Here is a 13115-nt window from a genome sequence, read left to right as displayed (position 1 = left end):
TCAGATTCTCCAGCATCTGCAGTTCCTGCTATCACTGGAAGCTTGGTGTTGGGCTTAAAGACTGAACAGAGGAAATCTGAAAAGGAGGAGTCTCTCAGTCTGCATTTGGCCTTCCTGTGTAGAGGGAGCTACATCCTAAACAGCGAGTATACTAAAATGAATTGGCAGCAATAAAGAATGGTTAGGATTCTGGGATGTTGAAAAAGTTGGAAGCATAATGACAGGTATTGTATCTTGTGTATTTGCGTAGAGAGATGTTGAAGGTGATTAAGGACTGCACCAGGATATCCCAGATGCTGAGCCCCAACCTTCTGACGATTACTCTTGCTTCTCCTTGGACGATAACCCCACCATCTAGCTATTGTTTTCAGGACTGCCATTGGCCTTACCCCCTTTGGATAGCTTCCCTCCACTGCCTCCCATCCCAAACAGTCTGTTTATACCTTCTTTCCAAGATTCACATAAAGAGCTGCTCTGGCAGATCCCTTGCTTCAGATCTCCTGCACAACTGAACTACTTCAACATTTTTATTCCCCCTCCCTCCCCTTGTCTAATCTCTTCTCACTTCCTTTGGTGACACTTCCTTTGTCCCTGTCACCAACAGTTCCCAATTTCCTGGCTGTTCCTGTCTCTTTCTTTTATATCCTCTGCTCAATTGAGTATTCCCATGTTGGACAATCTCCCCTTCAACTCCATTTAGTTCCTGTGAATTGAAAGCTTCTTGTTACCATGAATGTCTTGCTACCTCAACTATGCTGGTCTTTTTGCGGGAAATGTGGAACTTTTTTGTTACAGCCCAACACAGGTGGTGCGTAGCAGAGCCATCTCATTATTTTTCTAGCACATTGACTATATTAGTGCCATTTCATGCCCTCGTCCTGAACTGGAAAATGTCTTTTGATTTTCCTTCTGTTTTTTTTTAACTTTTTGTTGCCTTCTCTTCCTGGGCTTCTTAACCTATCCCTAGATTTGGAGGAAGTCAACTAACAGTCACTACAAACACACTAACTCCCACAATGCATTACACTTCCTTTTGCCCCATATCCTATAAACACTCTCTTCCTTTCTCCCAGTTTCTATCTTTGCCGTATCTTTGCTGAATATGCCAACTTCCAATATTTCTTTTTCTTAACCAAGGATACCCCCCTCACTGTGGGTGACATGGTACTCTACTGGGTCCATTTCATTTCTCAGGCCGTCCAGCACCTTAACCTGCTATCTCAGAACCACGAAAATGCATCACCATGTCCAATCCCTCCCACTCCACCAGGATCCACAGGCAACAGATTATCTTCCAGCAGTTCTGTCACCTCCAGTGTAGGCCACCATCAAACACATCTTCCCTTCCCTACCCTTTTCACCATCCAGAAGAGACTGACTGATACTCCTGTGTTAACCTAATCCACTGCTCAGCCAACATTACCCCATTCTGTCTTCACAGGAAACTTGGGTAGCTGATGCATACTTGGCATTTTACCTCCTTTCTCCTTGCCCAAGGCCCCTGACATTCCTTTGAATTAGTATTAGCTTTATTGTCACAAGTACAGGGAAAGGTTTACAAGTCACCACTTGCGGTGCCATCCCGGGTACGAATGTATCTAGGTACAGGTAGTTCTCCTATAAGACAATAGTTACATTCTTTAAGGTTTTTAAGTAGATCTGTAGCTTGAGTTGTGGATTTTGTGGTTGTTTTGCTCGCCGAGCTGGTTCGTTAGTTTGCAGACATTTCATTACCCTGCTGGGTAGCATCATCAGTGCAGCCTCCGATGAAGCGTCGTTGTGTTTTCCCGCCTGTTATTTTAACTCTGGGGTCCGTTGGATTTGATGACCTTATTTTCGGTTTTCCTTTGCAGTGGTGTATATAGGGTCTAGTTCTGTGTGTTTGTTGATGGCCTTCTTGGTGGAGATCCAGGCCTCTAGGAATTCCCGTGCTTGTCTCTGTTTGGCCTGTTCTAGGATCCTGATGTTGTCCCAGTTGAACTGGTGGTTCTCCTTATCTGTGTGAATGGAGACGAGTGAGTACTGGTCATGTCTTTTTGTCGCTAGTTGGCGTTCATGTATTCTTGTGGCCAATTTTCTTCCTGTCTGCCCAATGTAATGTTTGTCACAGTCACAGTTACGTTCTTGTGTGACCTCGCACTGTAGAATATCGCTATACCTGTACAGCAGAAAGTTTGCATTATCCAAACAGTGTCCACTATACATCAATCGCGTTACAGCCAATTCTCGTTAATGAAATGCATTATAGCGGAACTACCTGTACAGATTCTTAAGTACAAATTCTTTAAAAAAAAGAGAAAAATTAAAGAAATAGAAAGTCTAGCATTACAGACCTTCATGCCACCTTTGATACAAAAGTACAAAATCATAGGAATAACTTAGAAAACTAAAGAAATAAAATGTTCAGAATAACAGTCCTTCCAAGCCAATCCGTGCTGGCACCGAGCCTCCAGACTACACTGGCCCTTGCCTCTAGACTGAGCCAGGCTTCACCTCGAGGCTCTTGAGGCTGGGAGATCTGCTCTAGAATCACCTCAAGGGTTGGAGGACATGCTGAGGGTGGGAGTCTGTGCTGGCTTCACCTTGAGGCTGGGAGCTTAGGCAGGGAGTCTGCAGTGAATTCACTCGAGGCTCAAGGACTTAAGAAGAAAGAAGGTGGAAAAAAAAATACAAAAAGCGAATGAGAAAAAGAAACGGAGCAGGTGAGCTCCGGCTGAGGAGTCCTACTCTGCCGCTACCTCAGAGGCTGAAGTGAAACAGTGATTTATTTGTATTTCTTTCCAGTTAGACCAATGTTCCACTGCACAAGATGCAGTTCTTCTACACTTGGGAGATGAAATGTAGACTGGGTGACCACTTTGTGGAACATCTCTGTTGATTGGTATGACTCATGCTTCCAATCACCTGCCATTTAAATTCTTTGCCTTGCTGTTTTTCTGACATTTCTGTCTTCAGGCTCCTACAACATTCCAAAAAAGCACAGCTGAAGTTGAAGAACAGCACCTCATCTTTTGACAGACCATTTTAGAGCAATCTAAGTTTAACATTTAGTTCAACAATTTTGAATCATATCCTCATTTCCACATTTTATTCCCTTTTTAAATGATTTCTTTCCCCCTCTGTTTCAGTCTCTTGATCCCGCGATTCACACATCCTTTTCCTCTATTCTTTGTTGTCCTTTTCATTTTAGCCTGCCATCATGAACCCTATTGTCATTCAATCTCTCCCATCCCCCACCCTATCACAGGCCTTCCCTTTTTGATTCCTCAGAACCTAATGCATTTTTGACTTTTTTTCCTCAGTCTCTCAAATGCCTGAAATTGCAACATTAATTCACTGCCTCCACAGATCTCACCTCAACTGAGTATTTCCAGTGTTTTTTGCTTGTATTTTCGAATTCCAGTGCTGCAGTGTTTTGCATTTATGTTAGCACTTTGCATAAGCGGTCTTCCAGGTATTAAATTATTGCCTTTAAATAAACAAAGCTTTTCTCTTTCACAGTCGTGATCATTTAATGATACATAATTTCTGTGCCTAGATAGAAGTTCTGTTGTACATAACTGTATAAAAGAATTGCTACGACTGAAATAAAACCTAAGAACTGTGAATAAAAAATAGTCACTAATAAATCCAATAAGGATGTCTGGAGAAATTCTATTTACCTTGAGAGTGGTTTGAATTGTGGAATGGCTGAGTCGAATATTTAAGAGGAAGCCAAGTGAGTGCTGGATACAGAAAGGCATTGAAGGTATTGGATTCCAAAGGAGAGGCTTCTTGGATTCAACATTAACTCTGTTTCTCTGACCAACAAGTTGCCAGACCTGCTGAGTTTCTCCAGCACTTTCTGCTTTTATTTCAGATCTGCAGCATCGACAGGATTTTGCTTTTGTGAACGTATTGAAGGACATGTTAGTTGGCTAAGCTGAAGGAGAGGCTTCTTGTGGAAAAGAACCACAAGCACAAATCTGTCGGGACAAGTAGCCAGTTGCTGAGCTATAAGTTTAATGTACTTCTGTTTTTTGTTTAATGGCCAACCCCAGTGAACTGACTGCTCGAAAGAGTACTCAATGCAGGAATCCCAGGGAAATGCTTTTGTAACCATCCTGCAATGCAGTTCATTAGTGAAATTATAAGCTGTATCACATCTGGAACTCTTGTCCTCTGAAACTCTATTTCCTGTCTTAACCTCTCATTCAGCTAAGTATGAAATGCTTAATTATTCTGTTACCTCATTGTGCCAAGGTATCTTAAAGCCCTACACAGGTTATTTATTTTATGAAGTGCAGTGCTGTTGCTGTGATAAGCTCTTCCTCATTATCGAGATATTTTCTATACCCTTTGCTTTTGCAAGTTTTATTGACACTAAGTTGTCACAGCATAGCGTATTAACAGTTTAACAATTCTGCTAGAGACTGGATTACTGAGACTCTGAACCTGAATATTATATATAATACGAGTAAAATAAATGAATAACTGTGTTGACATTTTATATCATTGGGACAGCAACTGAAAGGAAATACAAAATCCTGGATGTAATTTTCTGCACTGCTTTATTCAAACTGAAATGCATAATTTGGAGACAATGCATACCCAATTTAAATAAAGGTATAGCACAGAAATAGGCCATTCAGCCCAACTAATCCATGTGTTTATACTCGAGCCTCCTCTCCTCATTTAAATCTATCAGCATAACTCTCTAACCCCTTCTTTCGTGTTTATCTTGCTTCCTATTAAATGCACCTGTGCTGTTCATCTTGACTGTCTTCTCTGATATTGATTGACATATTATAAATATTTCTTCTGAATTTCCTTCTTGATGACTTTTTGTTGTTTCAATGGCCGTTAGTTTTGTTCGAACCCACAAGTGAAAGCACTCTGTGTGTATAAAAATCACCCCTTAGCTTTCTCCTTCCTAAAGATGCGAAATCCATCCTGTTAGTTTTCTGATGGATGTAACCTGGTGTAAAAGAGTGTGATGACTATCTCTTAAAAAGGTGAAACAACGCTGTGTTTATACAGAACTTGGGTTTTTACAACAATAAAGGGGGGAGAAAAAACTACCAAGGAAGGAAGGATTAGCGGAGGACTGAAAGTTTGGTCAAAATAGCAGATTTAAATGAAGTGGCAGGTTCAACACCAAAAATCAGAGAAGCGATGAGTTTGGGAATTTGGGAGAGAAGGATTTGCTGGCTGGAGGAATGGAGAGGCGTATGAGAGCATAGAAGAAACAAAAAGATTTTCAATTTGAGCTGCTGTGACTAGGGCTCCATTCCCCTCTGGTTGCAAGATGGTGGCAGAGTAAGATGCTCCAGTCGGAGCTTCTCTGCTTGCCAGTTCCTTTTTCTTTTCTTTCTCTGCAGCAGTTTTTCTTAACCCCTACTTCTTAAACTACCCTACCCTACCTGGAGAACAGAAGTGAGGTGAAGGGAGACGAGTTGCGGCAGAGCTTGCGGGCCAAGTCCTGGAGTGGGGTGCAGAGCAACCGCGGCCGTAGCCCAAAGCGGTAGCAGAGTGAATGCAGGCTGAGCCCTGGAGCAGGGAGGAGAGCGAATGCAGGCTGAGCCCTGGAGCAGGGAGGAGAGCGAATGCAGGCTGGAGCCCAGAGGGGTAGCAGAGTGAATGCAGGCTGAGTCGCGGAGCAGGGAGGAGAGGGAGTGCCGGCTGAGTCCCGGAGGTTGTGGCAGAGGGAGTGCCGGCTGAGTCCCGGAGGTTGTGGCAGAGGGAGTGCCGGCTGAGTCCCGGAGGTTGTGGCAGAGGGAGTGCCGGCTGAGTCCCGGAGGTTGTGGCAGAGGGAGTGCAGGCTGAGTCCCGGAGGTTGTGGCAGAGGGAGTCCTGAATAGAGGCCACCGCATAGAGACAGTGTGACGGGCACAGACCCATTGGAAAAGGACGTATAAGGGCTATAATTTGGGTACTTTGGAGTACTTTTATTCTCATTCTGGACTTTTAAAGTCTGTATTCCCATGCTAATCTATTTTTACTATTTCGATTCTGTGACAAGATAGCGCCGAGAGGTGACATGAGAAATTTTCACTGCTCTCATTCAATTGCACGTGACAATAAAGGCTATTCATTCATTGAAGGCCAGAGAGATGGGTGAGCAAGACTGGAGGGTGGGATGTGACACAATCAGCAGATGTTTAAGTGAACTGACATTGTTTTGGTTGTTGGTTACAGATTACAAGACGGACTTTTCAGAGAATCCTTACTCTGGGTGCGGTGGCTCAGTTGTTATCAGTGCTTCCTCACAGCGCCAGGGACCCGGGTTCGATTCCACCCTCGGGCGACTGTCTGTGTGGAGTTTGCACATTCTCCCCATGTCTGCATGGGTTTCCTCAGCGTGCTACAGTTTCCTCCCACACTCCAAAGATATGCAGGCTAGGTGGATTGGCCATAGTAAAATGCCTATAGTAGGTTAGATGGTTTAGCCATGGGAAATGCAGGGTTGTAAGGATAGGGCAGTGGAGTGGGTCTGGCTGCGATCCTCTTCGGAGTATTGGTGGGTGTCGACTTGATGCACCAAATGGCCTGCTTCTGCACTGTAAGGATTCTATGATTTACATTTATCCTTAATGATTAATGTCTATTTATAAGACTATGCTGATTGAATTAAGCATATTACAAAAGCAAGATTTGTCTGAAGTTGAAAATGAAGCTGTGCAAAACAAAGGTATTTTTATGAAATTTGCTTTCATAAGGACGTGATGGACTAAAGGAGATTCTTCAATAACTTAACCTTTACTTGGTAAGGAGACTTGGATTGATTTCACAGTAAGTTCTTTAGGATGGCAATGGTGTCTTCATTTTCTCCCAATCTCTCCTCTGTCTATTTCTACTGAAGGCAATGACTCTCGCTGGAGGACTTAACCTAAAAGGTTCTCCCAGACGTTCTGATCCCTCCCTAAGTGGACTTCACACAGCGAGTCACTGAATGTAACACAGTCTACAACACCAAAAGAACCTGGCCAATCTTAAATCTCTTTTCTGCCATGGGAATAGAAAATTAGAAGGTCACGATCTCCGGTTTCACTGTAGCGATGTAAATACATAATCCAGGCTGACACTTCAGCCCATTGTTCTGCTGCTTCACTGGCAGAAGTGTTACTTTTCAGCTGAGCGATTAAACCAAGACGTTTCTTCCCTCTCAGGTGGGTATAAAATATCCCTAAAACTGTTGGATGAAGACAAGGGGCGTTATACCCACCAGGGGCTTGTCAATTCTCTGCCAATCAATATACTAACACATGAATCGGTCCCTTATCACGTGATTTTCTGTGTGAAAAACGACACCATTCAGGATAAGGCAGTACATTCGATTGGCTTCCCATCTACCATCTTAAATATTTATTTGCTTCATCACTGACGTACAGGAGCGGCAATGTGTACCATCCACAAGATGCACTGCAGTCATTCACCCACGCACATTTCAGACCCACAAACTCTATCACCGAGAAGGACAATGGCAGCAAATGCATGGGGACACTTGCCACTTGCCAGTTCCCCTCTAAATCACACAATATCCTAACTTTGAAATGTATTGCTATTCTTTCTCGATCACTGAGTCAAAATCCTGTAGGTCTCTTCCTAATAACAGCGCTGCAGGTGCCTTATATCCCAAGGACTATTGTGGTTCAAAAAGACTGCTCACCACCAAATTCTCCAGGGCAGTTAGGATTGGCCTACGATCTAACCAGTGGCGCCTACATAAATGAATTTAAAAATACTTTCTAAAGCTTAGACATTGGTCATTGTGTGCCAACCTCCTTGATTGATTCTGTGGTTATCGTTTATTTGTTAGTTAGGCTGAGCAGAGTCTTAAGTGATAGGGCGACATGATAAATTTCCCCAAAGGGTTACCAGTCAGCTTTGCTGAAAGCAAAGAGTGCTCAAAGTGAACACGCAAGGCAGAAGCTTCCATGAGACGCAAGCTTCCCTCAACGCTCCCAAGTGTAAAGCGATGGAAGGTTGCACAGGGTCACTTTGTCATGGGAGAACTTGCAGTGGGACTGAGATATGTCTGAACAGAATGTTAATCATATCACATCCACAGGATCTAGAAAGAAAGGAGGCTAGATATTTTCTAATCAGCCTGCTCAGAGATATTACACACTTCTGGAGCAAGTGGGACTTGAACATGGGCCTCCTGGTTCCAAGGTATGGACACTACCACTGCCATGAACCCAAGAAAGGAGGATAGACTGACCTTAATCTAACATCTTTCAGGTGCTTTCTCGTGAATTACTCATATGCGTCTGTCACTCTAGATACAGGCTAAAATGTGCATTTAATCAACAGCAGTGGAAACTCTGCTGATCTGCTTGATTTGGCTACTCACAAAATGTTGAGTTCATTTAACCAATGTGTTTGGGAGGGGTGGGACTAAGTGAAGCATGCTGCCAAGCCCAGTAATACTGTAATCTGGTGGAATGCCAACTTAATGCAGTTTCATGTGAATTGAACTTCTCCTTGGCTTTTGCCCAAAGTGCACAGGGGCGATAGATAGTGGCCTGGCCTCTGTCACTACCCTCTTCCTGCACCCAAAGTGCGTGGGTTCACTGACTCTTCTGATGGTGCAGCAGTGACCGAGAATGTGCAGCTTTCTGTGCGGTGATCCGTTGATCTACCACTGTGGAGCCGGGAGTTTAATTCTGCTTCCAAGTAAATGCACTTGTTACTCTCAGCTTGTGCCCCCTTTACAAGACAAATATAGAGACAAAGCAGCAGTTTTGAGCAGCTGCCTTAACCTGCTCTGGCTGTGCAGTGACATTGACTCCAGTGAATGGATGGCCTGCTCCAGAATCTGTTGTCTATCTTGATATTAGTTAGAGAGAATTTGAAAGCTATCCACCGTTGCCAAACGCTAAGGAATGGGGAGTGCTTCCTGTTTATAATGGAATATATTTATAGAAGGATTTTATTTGGTTTTTGCAAACATGATGCAATCTGCTCACCCATAGCTCTCTCACCTCTAGACATAACAATTACAATACTCTTAACCCTATTCTCCACCTTTTACAAACTTCAACATGCCTAAATCTCTGCTGCGAGTATGCGACCCATGTCATGTTCTGCTTATCCATCACCCTTGTGCTTTCTGACCTCCATTGGCTCCTCAGCCCTTCAATGTCTCCAATTTCAAGTTATTATATTCCTTCCATCCGAGTCCCTTCATGTCCTCACTGCTCCCTAGCTCTAAGACATCCTCCATCCTTGCATACATTGTAACCACCCCCATCCCCGCAAACGTCTTGGTTCCTCAAACTGCACCTTCTTTGTGGACTTCCCGTTTCTTCACTTACCAGTGGAGCCTGTGCCTTCAGCTGTGAGATTGCATATTCCATTATACTTTCCCTAGAATGTCCTTGCCTCTCCAATTTTCTTCTGTCTTCTAACACTCACCGCTTTAGTCATTCCCTCTATTTCTGGTTGAACATTTTCATGACAGTACTTTTCTGAATTGCTGTTATTCTGTGTTGAAAGTGATACAAAACAGCATGTTCTGCTTATTTTCATTAATTAAATTGGTTCAGATTCATGATGGTACAATTGTGTGTGAAGCAGTAGTGTTACGGAAAACATGATAACCACCTCAACCCACACATTCCTGTTGTGTTGCTGCATTCCTGTGTATAGTTGTATTCCTAGACCTTTGAATGTTATCTGGCAAAGTTCACAAAGAAGAGATTTGAAGCTGTTTTATGTTTAAAGCCTAAGATATTAGATGCTGGAGGACCTAGGTAGGTCTGGCAGCATGTGAAGCAGTTCTGAAGAAGAGTCACATTGGACTTGAAACATTAACACTGTTTCTCCCTCCAGGGATGCTGCCAGACCTCTTGAGTTTCTCCAGCAGTTTGTTTTCATTTAAAAATTAACGCCACTTGCATGAATTATTTTCATGATTTCTTATTTCCTCTGTTTTGGTGTGGAGCTCTGTTCGTTCAACAATGTTGTGTGTTGACAATCTGCATGATAATTGTTTGAAGTGCATGTGCCTGGAGATTGTCTGACATAACTGATGTGGTACTGATGTGTTGTTGGCGTCACCATCTCTGGGTATGTCCTGGCCCAGCAACAGGGCAAAACCATTTGAGTTCAAGGCACGTTGGTGTATCTTTTTTGGAGTGAGTAGTCCTGGGAGTTCCCCAGGTTGACTCTCACCCTTTGACATCTTTTGGCATCAAGTTAAGTAAGAGCAGTTGAGGTGCACTGAAAAAAAAATGTTTGAAAAACCATCAAAAATGTGTTTCAGTCCAATGATTTTCTGTTGAAATGGCACTTATATCCTCTTGATTATTCTCTTGGAGTGTGAAGTGATGAATTTTATTAGGAAGAACATTGAAAGATGACTTAAAAAAAAGGAGGTAAAATTCTAAGAGGTGGGGTACAGGAGTTAAGGGAGCTGTGTGTTTTTGCTAGGTGGAAGCGTGTATATGCTAGTTAGAGTGTGCACTAAGTAAAGAATGCAGTATCCTCGGCTTTATTAATAGGGGCAAAGAATACAAGTACAGGAAAGTGATCTTTTACTTGTATAAGACACTTGTTAGACCTCAGCTGGAATATTGTGTACAGCTCTGGGTGCACATTATAGGAGGGATCTAAATGCATTGAAGAGAACACAGTGGTTTACAAGCAAGGCTTCAGGAATGAGAAATTTCAGTTATGAAGATAGACTGAAGAACTTGGGACTGTTTTCCTTGGAGAGAAGAAGGCTGAGAGGAGGTGTTACAGAAGTTTTCAAAATCATGAGAAGTCTAAATAGAGAAGATGGGGAGAAACTGTTCTCGCTTGTAATCTGAGCAAGTAATCATAATCTGGTTCACTATTGACCTTTAGGACAGGAAATCTATCATCCTGACCTGGTCTGTCCTACATGTGACTTCAGACCTACAGCAATGTGGTTGACGCTTAACTGCCCTCTGGGCAATTAGTGGTCGGCAATAAATGTTGGTCCAGTCAGTGATGCCCATATCCCATGAGTGAATGAAAAAGAAAAGAGGGCATTGTTCAAAAGAAGTAAGGGTGATGCGTGAACATAATTTTTTCACAGCGAGTTGTTAGGGTGTGGAATGTCCCACCTGGAAATATGGTGGAGGCAGGTTCAGTTGAGGAATTCAAGTGGCCATTGGGTGATTTTTTGGAGAAAACTAACGTGCAAGTGTTTGAGGGGAGAAAGCAGGGCATTGGCACCAGTTAATGAGGATCACATAATGAGCTGATGCAGGCATGCTGGGCCAAATGGCAGCCTGCTGTGGGGCATAACATTTCTGTGATTAGACAAATGTCAAACCATCAGAAATTGACAAGTTCAGCAGCAACCTAATGTTATATCTGGTATATGCGTCTTGTTGGATGTTGGGCTTGTTATTTCCATTGTGTCCAGTTTCCACTGATCTGTTTTTCCTTATTGCTTCTTTTTTTCTGTTGCTTCTTAGCCATTATCTCCATCTTACATCTGCACTTTGATTCTGCGGCGTTTATCTCTCTCTGTCACTTTCTCTTCCCTTTTCTCTGTTTGCTTCCTGAATTATTTCTTCTTTCTGTTACCCATTCGCTCATTTCTTAATGGCCCCAGCCTCGACTGCTACAGATTGCTCTGCCCCAAGAGTGCTGATGCCTTTAGCTATTGTTTCTCTGCATCTCCTGCTCACCCCAACATGACAAACTTGTTTACTGTCTTCAGCAAATATCTCTGCTGCATCTCCTCTTCCCCACTCCCCCCAACCCAGCCGTAATTTAAAATGGTAACCGATTGAGAAGGTTCTATAGCATCCATGATTTGTATGGAATTGGGTTGCGTCTTTTTAGAAATCATTATACAAGGATCATAAAGTCATCTCTTGATCTGAGGAAGGATTTTTCTTCACTGAGAAAGCTGGTATTAGTGTGTATATGCAACAGTCTTGTAAAACATCACCACATGGCAGATGGTGGTTTTTGAATTCAATGAAAATCTGGATTTAAGAGTCTTAATGATGACCTTGAGTCCATTGTCAATTGTCAAAAAAAAACCCCATCTGGTTCACTAATGTCCTCTAGGGAAGGAAACTGTTGTCCTTACCTGGTCTGGCCTACATGTGACTCCAGACCCACAGCAATGTGGTTGACTCTTAGTTGTCCCTGGGCAGTTAGGGAAGTTAATAAACTCTGACCTAGCCAGCGATGCTGACATCCTGTGAATGAATTAAAGAAAGCTCAGTTGGTTCACTAATATCCTTTTAGAGGGAAAGAAACTCATCACTGTTAACTGATACAGGAGACAAAGAGTGGTGGTAGAGAGTTGTTTTTTTAGACTGGCGGCCTGTGATCAGTGGTGTTCCACAAGATCCAGTTTTGTTTGTCATTAATGTAAATGATTTGGATGACAATATAGGAGGAACGATTAATGTTCGTGGATGACTGCCAAATTGTATATGTGGACCGTGAAAATTACAAAGGGATCTTGATCAATTGGGTCAATGAGCAGAGGAGTGGCAGATGGAGTTTAATTTGGATAAATGCAAAGTATTGTATTGTGGTAAAACAAACCAGGGCAAAACTTATACAATTAAAAATAGGGCCTTGGGTAGTGTTATAGAACCTCGATAATTCATCACAGGTAGACAGGGTGGTTAACAGTATGTTTAGCATGCTTGCCTTCATTTCTTAGACCTTTGAGTATAAGAGTTGGGACGTCCTCTTGAGGTTGTACAGAACTTTGGTAAGGCCCCTTCTGGAGTACTATGTGCAGTTCTGGTCACCTAATATAGGAAAGATATTATTAAACTGGAGAAGGTTTAGAAAAGATTTCCCAGGATGTTGCTGGGAATAGATTAGGCTGGGACTTTTTTCACTGGAGCATAGGAGGTTGAGAGGTGACCTTATAGAAGTTTATAAAATCATGATGGGCATAGATAAGGTGAATAGCAAGTAGCAAAGGTCTTTTCCCTAGGGCATGGGAATTCAAAACTAGGGGTCATATTTTTGAGGTGAGAGGAGAAAGATTTAAAAGGGACCTGAGGGGCAACTCTTTTACCCAGAGAGTGGTTTGTATGTGGAATGAACTGCCAGAGGAAGTGGGGGATGCAGGTACAGTTACAACTTCTAAAAGACATTTGGATAAGTTCAAGAACAGGAAA

This window comes from Rhincodon typus, chromosome 2 (assembly GCF_021869965.1).
Source record: "Rhincodon typus isolate 14 chromosome 2, sRhiTyp1.1, whole genome shotgun sequence".
NCBI lineage: Eukaryota > Metazoa > Chordata > Chondrichthyes > Orectolobiformes > Rhincodontidae > Rhincodon > Rhincodon typus.
The sequence above is the reverse complement of the archived record's forward strand: the minus strand, read 5'-3'. Positions refer to the sequence as shown.